This window comes from Oncorhynchus tshawytscha, linkage group LG06 (genome assembly GCF_018296145.1).
Source record: "Oncorhynchus tshawytscha isolate Ot180627B linkage group LG06, Otsh_v2.0, whole genome shotgun sequence".
NCBI classification, from domain to species: Eukaryota; Metazoa; Chordata; class Actinopteri; order Salmoniformes; family Salmonidae; genus Oncorhynchus; species Oncorhynchus tshawytscha.
The window spans coordinates 30119976-30131548 of NC_056434.1; positions in this window are offsets into that span (position 1 = coordinate 30119976).

Genomic DNA, 11573 nt, shown 5'->3' on the forward strand with positions numbered 1-11573 from the left:
CTGCCAACATACATACCCAAATCACTGGCCACTTTAATAAATGGATTTAATAAAGGTATCCCTAGTCACTTTAAATAACGCCACCTTAGTCATGTTTACGTATCCTACATATGTATATACTGTACTTCATACCATTTACTGCATCTTGCCTATGCCGCATGGCCATCGCTCATCCATATATTTGTATGTACTTATTCTTATTCCATCCCTATACATTTGTGTGTGTATAAGGCAGTTGTTGTGAATTTGTTAGATACAGTGCCTTGCGAAAGTATTCGGCCCCCTTGAACTTTGCGACCTTTTGCCACATTTCAGGCTTCAAACATAAAGATATAAAACTGTATTTTTTTGTGAAGAATCAACAAGTGGGACACAATCATGAAGTGGAACAACATTTATTGGATATTTCAAACTTTTTTTAACAAATCAAAAACTGAAAAATTGGGCGTGCAAAATTTTTCAGCCCCTTTACTTTCAGTGCAGCAAACTCTCTCCAGAAGTTCAGTGAGGAATTCTGAATGAACCAATGTTGACCTAAATGACTAATGATGATAAATACAATCCACCTGTGTGTAATCAAGTCTCCGTATAAATGCACCTGCACTGTGATAGTCTCAGAGGTCCGTTAAAAGCGCAGAGAGCATCATGAAGAACAAGGAACACACCAGGCAGGTCCGAGATACTGTTGTGAAGAAGTTTAAAGCCGGATTTGGATACAAAGATTTCCCAAGCTTTAAACATCCCAAGGAGCACTGTGCAAGCGATAATATTGAAATGGAAGGAGTATCAGACCACTGCAAATCTACCAAGACCTGGCCGTCCCTCTAAACTTTCAGCTCATACAAGGAGAAGACTGATCAGAGATGCAGCCAAGAGGCCCATGATCACTCTGGATGAACTGCAGAGATCTACAGCTGAGGTGGGAGACTCTGTCCATAGGACAACAATCAGTTGTATATTGCACAAATCTGGCCTTTATGGAAGAGTGTCAAGAAAGCCATTTCTTAAAGATATCCATAAAAAGTGTTGTTTAAAGTTTGCCACAAGCCACCTGGGAGACGCACCAAACACACCAAACAAGGTGCTCTGGTCAAATGAAACCAAAATTGAACTTTTTGGCAACAATGCAAAATGTTATGCTTGGTGTAAAAGCAACACAGCTCATCACCCTGAACACACCATCCCCACTGTCAAACATGGTGGTGGCAGCATCATGGTTTGGGCCTGCTTTTCTTCAGCAGGGACAGGGAAGATGGTTAAAATGCATGGGAAGATGGATGGAGCCAAATACAGGACCATTCTAGTAGAAAACCTGATGGAGTCTGCAAAAGACCTGAGACTGGGACGGAGATTTGTCTTCCAACAAGACAATGATCCAAAACATAAAGCAAAATCTACAATGGAATGGTTCAAAAATAAACATATCCAGGTGTTAGAATGGCCAAGTCAAAGTCCAGACCTGAATCCAATCGAGAATCTGTGGAAAGAACTGAACTGCTGTTCACAAATGCTCTCCATCCAACCTCACTGAGCTCGAGCTGTTTTGCAAGGAGGAATGGGAAAAAATTTCAGTCTCTCGATGTGCAAAACTGATAGACATACCCCAAGCGACTTACAGCTGTAATCGCAGCAAAAGCTGGCGCTACAAAGTATTAACTTAAAACCTCTTAAGGAGGCTGCGAATTTTCGCAGCTTTTTGTTAAAAATCACGCAACATTTCAGCGTCCTGCTACTCATGCCAGGAATATAGTATATGCATATGATAAGTGTGTGTATAGAAAACACCCTGAAGTCTCTAAAACTGGTTAAATCGTGTCTGTGGCTAGAACATAACGTGTTTAGGAGTCAAAATCCTTCGCAAAACTGCTCACCAAAAATAATATCCATCCGCCAGTCAATGTATTGTCTTTGGCTGAAGAAAATACATGTCAAGCCCCTGTAAACGCCTACAGCGTCCACACGATGTCGCCAATGCTGTCATTTAGGGGCTGGTTTATCCTTGGTTTGGAAACGTGACGCATTTCCTTTCTTTGGGCTCACCACAGGATGTTTTGAAAGTGAAAACATGGACGATGATTTCAAGACTTGCTGCTATCAAATACAGATCGCCCCGTGATCAATTTAATAGACTATTAACGTTTATTAATACCTAAAGTTGGTTTAGAAAAGTAATTTGAAGTGATTTGTAAAAGTATATAGGTAACTTTTGTAATTTTAAAAAGTGACGTTGCGTCATGTAAAGGGGCATTTTTCTGGATCAGACCGGTCTTCAGCAAATCACATTTTGGGTATACAATGACGGATTTAATCGGGAAAAAGACCCAATTGTGATGTTTATGTGACATATAGGAGTGCCAAGAAAGAAGCTCGTCAAAGGTAATGAATGTTTTATATTTTATTTCTGCGTTTTGGGTAGCGCCGGCTACCGCTAAATCTGTTTTGTTGACGGTCTGGTATTCTGGGGGGTGCATGCTATCAGATAATAGCTTCTCATGCTTTCGCCAAAAAGCATTTTACAAATCTGACTTGGTGGCTAGATTCACAACGAGTGTAGCTTTAATTCACTACCTTGCATTTGTGTTTTAATGAAAGTTTGAGTTTTATCGAAAACAATAGGTTGCGCTCTAAAATATCCGCTGACTTGATCCCGCCACAGGAACATCCTCCCTAACAAGTTTAAGGGGGCTTAATAATTTTGCACGCCCAATTTTTGATTTGTTAAAAAAGTTTGAATTATCCAATAAATGTCATTCCACTTCATGATTGTGTCCCACTTGTTGTTGATTCTTCACAAAAAAATACAGTTTGAAGCCTGAAATGTGGCAAAAGGTCGCAAAGTTCAAGGGGCCGAATACTTTCGCAAGGCACTGTATTACTGCACTGTCTGAACTAGAAGCACAAGCATTTTGCTACACTTGCATTAACATCAGCTAACCATGTGTATGTGACAGATAACATTTGCTTTGATTTTGATTTGAAATACATGCTTGCTAGCATCAGAAAACGAATCAGTTTAACATCCATAAAAAATTCCAGTAATCTCCTTCAATCTCCTTGATATTTTAATGCACATGCGGGCTGATCAACAGTGCTACTAAACTAACAACTCTGCCATGTGTTGGATACCTGTGTGAAGATAGCCACAATAGTGGAATTTTTTGGTTCACCTTCAAAATAAAAGTCCCATATTGGAAGTGATTCAAACTGATACAAATAGTCCAATCAGGCCATATTTGGACTAGATAATGTTAAACAAGTTCAGGACATTGAACAGCCCTTAGCCATGGTATATCGGCTATATACCACCCCCCACCCCCCAGGGTATAATGTTCTATAATAATGTTGCATAATCACCTTCCAGTGTAAAAACCATGGAAATTAAAAACAAAAATATGTTAAGTGAGAATAGGCAATGGTCTGAAGCTGAAGAATTAAGAAAAATCACAAGTACCACAATGCCTATTCCATCCATGCTCTATCAAGGTTTTTCAGCACACAGCTTTGACCAACTACAGTAGCTATGTTGGTGTTGTACTTCAAACTATGTGTAGACAGGTTGCTTAGGATTCAAACATTTTAAAACCACCCAATTCATACTCTGAGGGATAATGGACTTTACAGTGTTCTGGTATTCAAATAATGTCTCAAGTTGCTTGCTGACTGCAGGAATGTCCACCAGAGCTGTTGCCAGATAAATTAATGTTAATATCTCTACCATAAGCCACATACAATGTCGATTTAGAGAATTTGTCAGTGTGCCTCACAACTGCCAACCACATGTAACCATGCCAGCCAAGGACCTCCACATCCGGCTTCTTCACCTGTGGGATCGTCTGAGACCAGCCTCCCGGACAGCTGATGAAACTGAGGAGTATTTCTGTCTGCAATAAAGCCCTTTTGTGGGGAAGAACTCATTCTGATTGGCTAGGCCTGGCTCCCCAGTGGGTGGGCCTGGCTCCCAAATGGGTGGGCATATGCCCTCCCATGGCATACAGCTATCGTCAGGCAATCGCTTTTCTTAAATTATTTCAGGTTAAATTCCAGCTAAACCTGGAGAGGCCTAACTACTTACAAAAAGCGTGCTTCCAATGAAGAGCTACTAAAGTAAGTAAATAGACATATTATACTAAAAGATACAGGTTAATTTTGTCAAACTTGTGAGGCTCTCCATGCTCATTGTCATCATATAGAGGAGACCAAGGTGCAGCGTGGTAAGCATACATTGTTCAGTGTTTTTTCTTTAATTAAAGAACTAACTTTCAAAACGAACCGTGAAGTTAATATGCAAACAGGCAACTAAACAGAATAAGAACCCACAAAATATCCAAGGAATATGGCTTTTGAAGGGAGTGTAGCACTTTTTTTTCCAATGCCAGAAATGCATAAAATTGTAACTTAGAGCACCCCAAGAGAACATTCCCAAATTACAAACTCATAAATCCATTGATATATTATGTTGTTCTCAAAGTTGGTTTTGAGGTTTTCTCCAAATCAGCTCTAACTTCAGACAAAATCCCACAACGCCCTGCAGTCAGTGTCACATGGTGAATGAAAACTTCATAAAAGTTGAATGAATTTGTGAGAATGAGGCAGAAAAATTGATCCCTTAACCACACTGCTTACATTTGGCCTAACCATAACCTTAAATTAAGCAAATTTTTCTCTTCGTGAATTTTTACGATACAGACAATTTTGACTTTGGCTGTGGTAATTACTTGAAATCTGGTGAATTGGGTGTCTATTAGTCAATCTGAAAGTCACATTTCATCCCTGAGAACTTCTATGGCTATCAACAATGGAAGGAGTGCTTCAGCAAGAAGTTGCTTCTCAAAGTGAATGCTGTCCCTACCATCAATGTGGCTTGTAAAGCATCTCAAAAAGCCATCACCACCAGCAGAGACTGAGCATTTTCATGGGCTTCAGTGAGCATGGAGATCAACTGAGTAAGTGAAAGATCTAGCTTGCTATTACGCATTTGGCTCAAGTCTTCCATCTAAATAACACCGATAAAACGAACCAAATGTAAACTTGTCTACCAGCTGTTGGTAGCTAACTGCTGATGCTGTCATACTATAGATAGTACAAGCAATCAAACAAATGTATTCATAGAGCCATTTTTATATCAGCAGATGTCACAAAGTGCTTATACAGAAACCCAGCCTAAAACCCCAAGCAGCAAGCAATGCAGATGTGGAAGCACGATGTCTAGGATAAACCCCTTAGAATACTGAGTTCAATACAAAACCTAGGAGGCTCATGGTTCTCACCCCTTCCATAGACTTAGACAGTAATTATGACAACTTCCAGAGGATGTCCTCCAGCCTATCAGAGCTCTCGCAGCATGAACTGACATGTTGTCCACCCAATTAAAGGGTCAGAGAATAAATCTAGTACTGAAAGCATAAGCTGCAGCTAGCTAGCACTGCAGTGTAGAAAAAGGGTGAGTAGTTGACTCAAAGAGATAGAAAGACTATGGGTGAACAGTTGAACAAATACATTTCTTCCAAAATGAAGGAGAAGCAAGAGATTTCTTCATTTTTTTCAGTTTCACTTACTAGTTTAGCCTACTGAAACCCTGCTCAAACATAGGTATGCTATGTTAGCTAGCTATGACTTTCCAACACAACACTGGAACTCTTCCAAGGTAAGCTTTTGGTATTACAAATGTCTTGCCACCGGGGCCCACCGGTGTAACTGCTTACTGACTACACTAACGTTACTGCATGATTGTAGCAAGTTTACCACCAACGCTTTAGTTCTATTAACTATACTGACTATGATGTTATTTTAGCTAATATGGTGACAATGATGTAGGCTGTGTGCAGCGGTTTGGCTTGGATTTTTTTTGTCTGGTCACATACAGCTGATGTGTTTGTGCATTGAAGTCCACAAGCGAGGTGAAGAGGTGAGAGGAGGAGAGCACATAGATGCGAGAAGGAATACAACGTGGCTGCTATGAAAGTGAGCGGTGTTTTACCCATGATTTAGGGGTGTATTAATTTTTCCAATTCTGTTGAAATTGGAATGATTAAACCCTATATCAGATGCAGGCAAGAGAGTGGAAGGTGGTATTAAATGTCACTGTCTGTTCATGTGTCACTGTCTGTCACCTCAAATGTGTCTTTCAACTTGTGTGCACCAATATTGTAAACTTTCATTCATAGGCTAGGTTGAAGCAACCTCATGATGGGTATAGGGACAATTTGAGTATCATGTAGAATAAATAGCCTCCCTACTGTAATTTTTAACAGTATTTTTACTGTTATCTTTTAAAATTTACTTATCTATTGTTCACCTAATACCTATTTTTACTTAAGAATTGCACTGTTGGTTAGAGCCTGCAAGTAAGCACACCTGTTGTATTCGGCAAGTGACAAATACATTTTGATTTGATGTAATAGAAATAAGGCCATGCTCATAATTTTTTTATCATCTTAAACGACACTGACCGGCATTGCTAGGGATGGCATGGAATGGCACTAGTAAGCCAGTGACTCAGCCCCCATAATATGGTCAGAGGAAGAGAATCCTAGGGGAGAGAGGGGGAGCTGGTCAGGCAGAGACAGCAAGGGGGGTTCGTCATTCCAGTGCCTTGCTGTTCACCTTCACACCCCTGAACCTGACTACACTCAATCATAGGACCCACTGAAGAGATGAGTCTTCAGTAAAGACCTAAAGATCGAAACGGAGTCTGCAACTCTCACATGGATAGGCAGGCCATTCCATAAAAATTGAGCTCTATAGGAGAAAATCCACTGGCTTCAGCTGGATGCTTAGAAATTCTAGGGACAATGAGGCCTGCGTCTTGTGACCGTAGCGTATGTGTAGACATGTACGACAGGACCAAATTGGAGCGAGAGGTAGGAGCAAGTCCATGTCATGCTTTATAGATTAGCAGTAAACATTGAAATCAGCCATAGCTGTAACATGAAGCAAGCATAGACAGGCTAGTTTTGTCAAGATTCTAGCAGACCTATTTAGCACAACCTGAAGTTTATTTAGCATTTTATCCAGTTAGCCAGAGGGTAGAGCATTGCAGTAGTCAAATCTATAAGTGACAAAAGCATGGATTAGCATTTCTGCATTTCTGGACAAAAAGTATCATATTTTTGCAATTATGAAGATGGAAAAAAGCTTCCCTTGAAATATTCTTGATATGTTCATCAAAAGAGAGATCAGGGTCCAGAGTAACGTCGAGGTCCTTCACAGTTTTATTTGAGACAACTGTACAACCATCTGCTGTTTGATTTGACAATAAATCTTGATCTCTTTGTTTCTTGGAACCTAGAAATAGCATCTCTGCTTTGTCTGAGTTTAAAAGTAGCCTACGGGAAAGAGTAATTTTGGTCGGGAAGGAGGTCACTTACCATATAGAGAAAGTTTTCAAGGCATTTGTGGGGCTGTGTGTTGCGGTAATTTGCCGTTCTGTGTTTTTGGGGGAGTTTTCTATACAGTCTGCCGAGTGCTGGCTTAACTGAAATGCGATGCTTCGGCCATGGATCCGATCATGGATCTGGTTGGATTTCAGAGAAGCCCCAGAGCCAGGCTTTCTTTGGAGGGGTGGATTGTGGATTTTGCTCCATGGAGAGTTTATTTTTGTCAATGTTGGTGCAGCTGCTAACGTTAGCTTGCTATAGATAGGTATCCTCTTCCTCTGTTTCTGAATACATTTGTGGCTATTTCTTTCTAGCTAGCAACATTTGTGAGCTAGATTTGGTTTGTCTACTGCCATATGTCTAACAGCTACTTTCTTCACTGATATGGGCTAGTAAATATCCTACACCTAGTCAACTAGATGGCAAGCTAAAACCGGGGAGAGAGGGAGGAGAGTTCACTTTTTGTTACTGGCTTGATACTGTTCACTCATATGTATTTCCACATTTATGTTCTACATTAATTTATGAAATTCAATTTTTATTCTATAAAAATTGTCTGTGAATATTTTGAAAAATCTTCACAACCATTGTCCATGCTAAAAAGTGTCTACAGGCAATATGTTGGTCCACCGTGTGAGTCATAGAAATTACAATCTTCAGGCAGTCTTTGTGGATTTGATATATATGGGGAGTATACATTCGACAATTGTAAACAAAAAATAGAGTTGAAGTCGGAAGTGTACATACACCTTAGCCAAATTAAACTCTGACATTTAATCCTAGTGAATATTCCCTGTCTTAGGTTAGTTAGGATCACCACTTTATTTTAAGAATGTGAAATGTCAGAATAATAGTAGAGTGATTTATTCCAGCTTTAATTTCTTTCATCACATTCCCATTGGGTCAGAAGACTCGATTAGTATTTGGTAGCATTGCCTTTAAATTGTTTAACTTGGGTCAAACGTTTTGGGTAGCCTTCTACAAGCTTCCCACAATAAGTTGGGTGAATTTTGGCCCATTCCTCCTGACAGAGCTGGTTTAACTGAGTCAGGTTTGTAGGATCCTTGCTCGCACACGCTTTTTCAGTTCTGCCCACAGAGGTTCTATGGGATTGAGGTCAGGGCTTTGTGACGGCCGTTCCAATGCCTTGACTTTGTTGTCCTTAAGCCATTTTGACACAACTTTGGAAGTATGCTTGGGGTCATTGTCCATTTGGAAAACACATTTCCTACCAAGCTTTAACATCCTGACTGATGTCTTGAGATGTTGCTTCAATATATTCAATCAATTTTCCTACCTCATGATGCCATCTATTTTGTGAAGTGCACTAGTCCCTCCTGCAACAAAGCACCCCGTGCTTCACGGCTGGGATGGTGTTCTTCAGTCTGCAAGCATCCCCCTTTTTCCTCAACTAAATGATTGTTATTATGGCCAAACAGTTATTTTTTTAATTCATCAGACCAGAGGACATTTCTCCTAAAAGTACAATCTTTGTCCCCATGTGCAGTTGCAAACCATAGTCTGAATTTTTTTGTGGCGGTTTTGGAGCAGTGGCTTCTTCCTTGGTGAGCGGCCTTTCAGGTTATGTCGATATAGGACTCATTTTACTGTGGATAACAGATACTTTTGTACCTGTTTCCTCCAGCATCTTCACAAGGTCCTTTGCTGTTCTGGGATTGATTTGCACTTTTTGCACCAAAGTAGCGACAGAACGCGTCTCCTTCCTGAGCTGTATTACAGCTGCGTGGTCCCATGGTGTTTATACTTGCGCACTATTGTTTGTACAGATGAACGTGGTACCTTCAGGCATTTGGAAATTGCTCCCAAGGATGAACCAGACTTGTGGAGGTCTAATGTGTTTCTAATTTCCTTTGATTTTCCCATGATGTCAAGCGAAGAGGCACTGATTTTGAAGGTAGGCCTTGAAATACATCCACAGGTACACCTCCAATTGACTCACATTATGTCAATTATCCTATCATAAGCTTCTAAAGCCATGATATAATTTTCTGGAATTTTCCAAGCTGTTTAAAGGCACAGTCAACTTATTGCATGTAAACTTCTGACCCACTGGAATTGTAATACATTGAATTATAAGTGAAATAGTCTGTCTGTAAACAATTGTAGGAAAAGATACTTGTGTCATGCAAAAAGTAGATGTCCTAACCGACTTGACAAAACTATTAGTAGCTTAACAAGAAATTTGTGGAGTGGTAGAAAATGAGTTTTAATGACTCCAACCTAAGTGTATGTAAACTTCTGACTTCAACTGTATGTATTAAGTTAGAACCCATGCATATTATTTCATATACAGCACCAACTACATACATATCTGTTAGGGTCCATAATCTGCTACCTGGACTTTAAAAGTCTCCCTTCGCCAGTAGGCAGAATGTGCTTGGATTGAAACTAAATACAGGAAGGCTATTTAGTTTGTTAACCTCTTTCAGCTAGGGGGCACTATTTTATTGTTTGGAAAAATAACTTTCCCGAAGTAAACGGCCTACTTCTCAGGCCCAGATGCTATAATATGCATATAATTGACAGATTAGGATAGAAAACACTCTAAAGTTTCCAAAACGGTCTAAATATTGTCTGTGAGTATAACAGAACTGTTATTGCAGGCGAAAACCTGAGGAAAATCAAACCTGGAAGTGGCTTATATTTTATATTTTGAAATATCCATGTTCCATAGCCTGCCTTTGCTCCATTTAAAGGGATATCAACCAGATTCCTTTTCCTATCGCTTCCTCAAGGTGTCAACAGTCTTTAGACATAGTTTCAGCTTTTATTTTGAAAAATGAGCGAGAAAGATAACATCGTGTCTGTGGATAGCTGGGTGTTCGCATGAGGTTTGCTTGTGCAACAGCGGGGCAGCCATTGTCTCTCCCTCTCCTATTGAAGAAGAGGCCGTCGTGGTTGATATATTATCGATTATATATTGTAAAAACAACCTGGGGATTGACTATAAAAAAACGTTTGACATGTTTCTGTGGACATTACGGATACTATTTGGAATTTTCATCTGCATTGTCGTGACCACTTGAGCCTGTGGATTTCTGAACATAACGAGCCAAACAAACGTAGGTATTTTGGATATAAAAATAATCTTTATGGAACAAAAGGAACATTTATTGTGTAACTGGGAGTCTCGTGAGTGAAAACATCCAAAGATAATCAAATGTAAGCGATTAATTTTTATTGCTTTTCTGATTTTCGTGACCAAGATACTTTGATGCTAGGTGTTCATAATGTTTTCGATCGGTTGCATCAAGAAGTTTACACCATCTGCTCTAATTTGGAAATGAAAAAGTAATTGAAGAAGCTCTAAATACATTCACATGAAAGGATGGAGATCAAAAGATAAACATGCAGATGCGGTTTGGACGTTTCACTAGTAAAAACTTGAACGTGGCTGTAAACAAATCAAATCATTGTGTACTATCTCTGCTAATCACTTCTGCCAATCACGTTATCTGTATCTAAGGTAGTAGAGAGCTGGTGACGTTGAGAGAGATTTCCATCCGTCAAACTGCTATCAGGTGTCATGACGTTGGCCTCTTTGGGTATAGCAAGCCCCCCTCCCTCTTGCCTCCAACTAGGTTGCTGTGGTCAGAGACGTCATAGATTCCTGAGAAGACCCTGCCACATGGCCACACAGTATAGAGAGAGTAGATTTTCATGAGGAACAAAGGAAATCCTTCCACCTCACAGAACTTGAGGTACGAACAAATTTCATGTTCCGGAGACAGTGTAAAAGATCGGTGACGAATCCAGCTACGAACTGGTCCGTTTGTCACAACTTGGGGAAGCTCATGGGAGACGGTGTGGCCACATTACCATAACGCTGTTTATATAATAGCCTCAGATATGAGGTTGACATCTAATTGTTGTATAAAATGAATGAGTATGATACTGTTTACACAATTTTACAATGTGATTTTGGACTGTTAATGAAGGAAAACTCAAAAAGGGAATTGGATTTGAACTAAATCAGACTGCCCCTGAGCCCAGTTAGGGTCAGACATCCTGGGACAGCACTTCTGCCATCCCGAATAAAACACCCTTGGGTTTTCGATCAGCAGACCGAGCTTACGTCAATTAAGGGGATGGCTAAAGGTTGCAGACCATGTTTCTCTCAATCACGGGAGTACAAAGGTTGTAGGCCATTGCTGAATCTTTTAACCATACCACGTG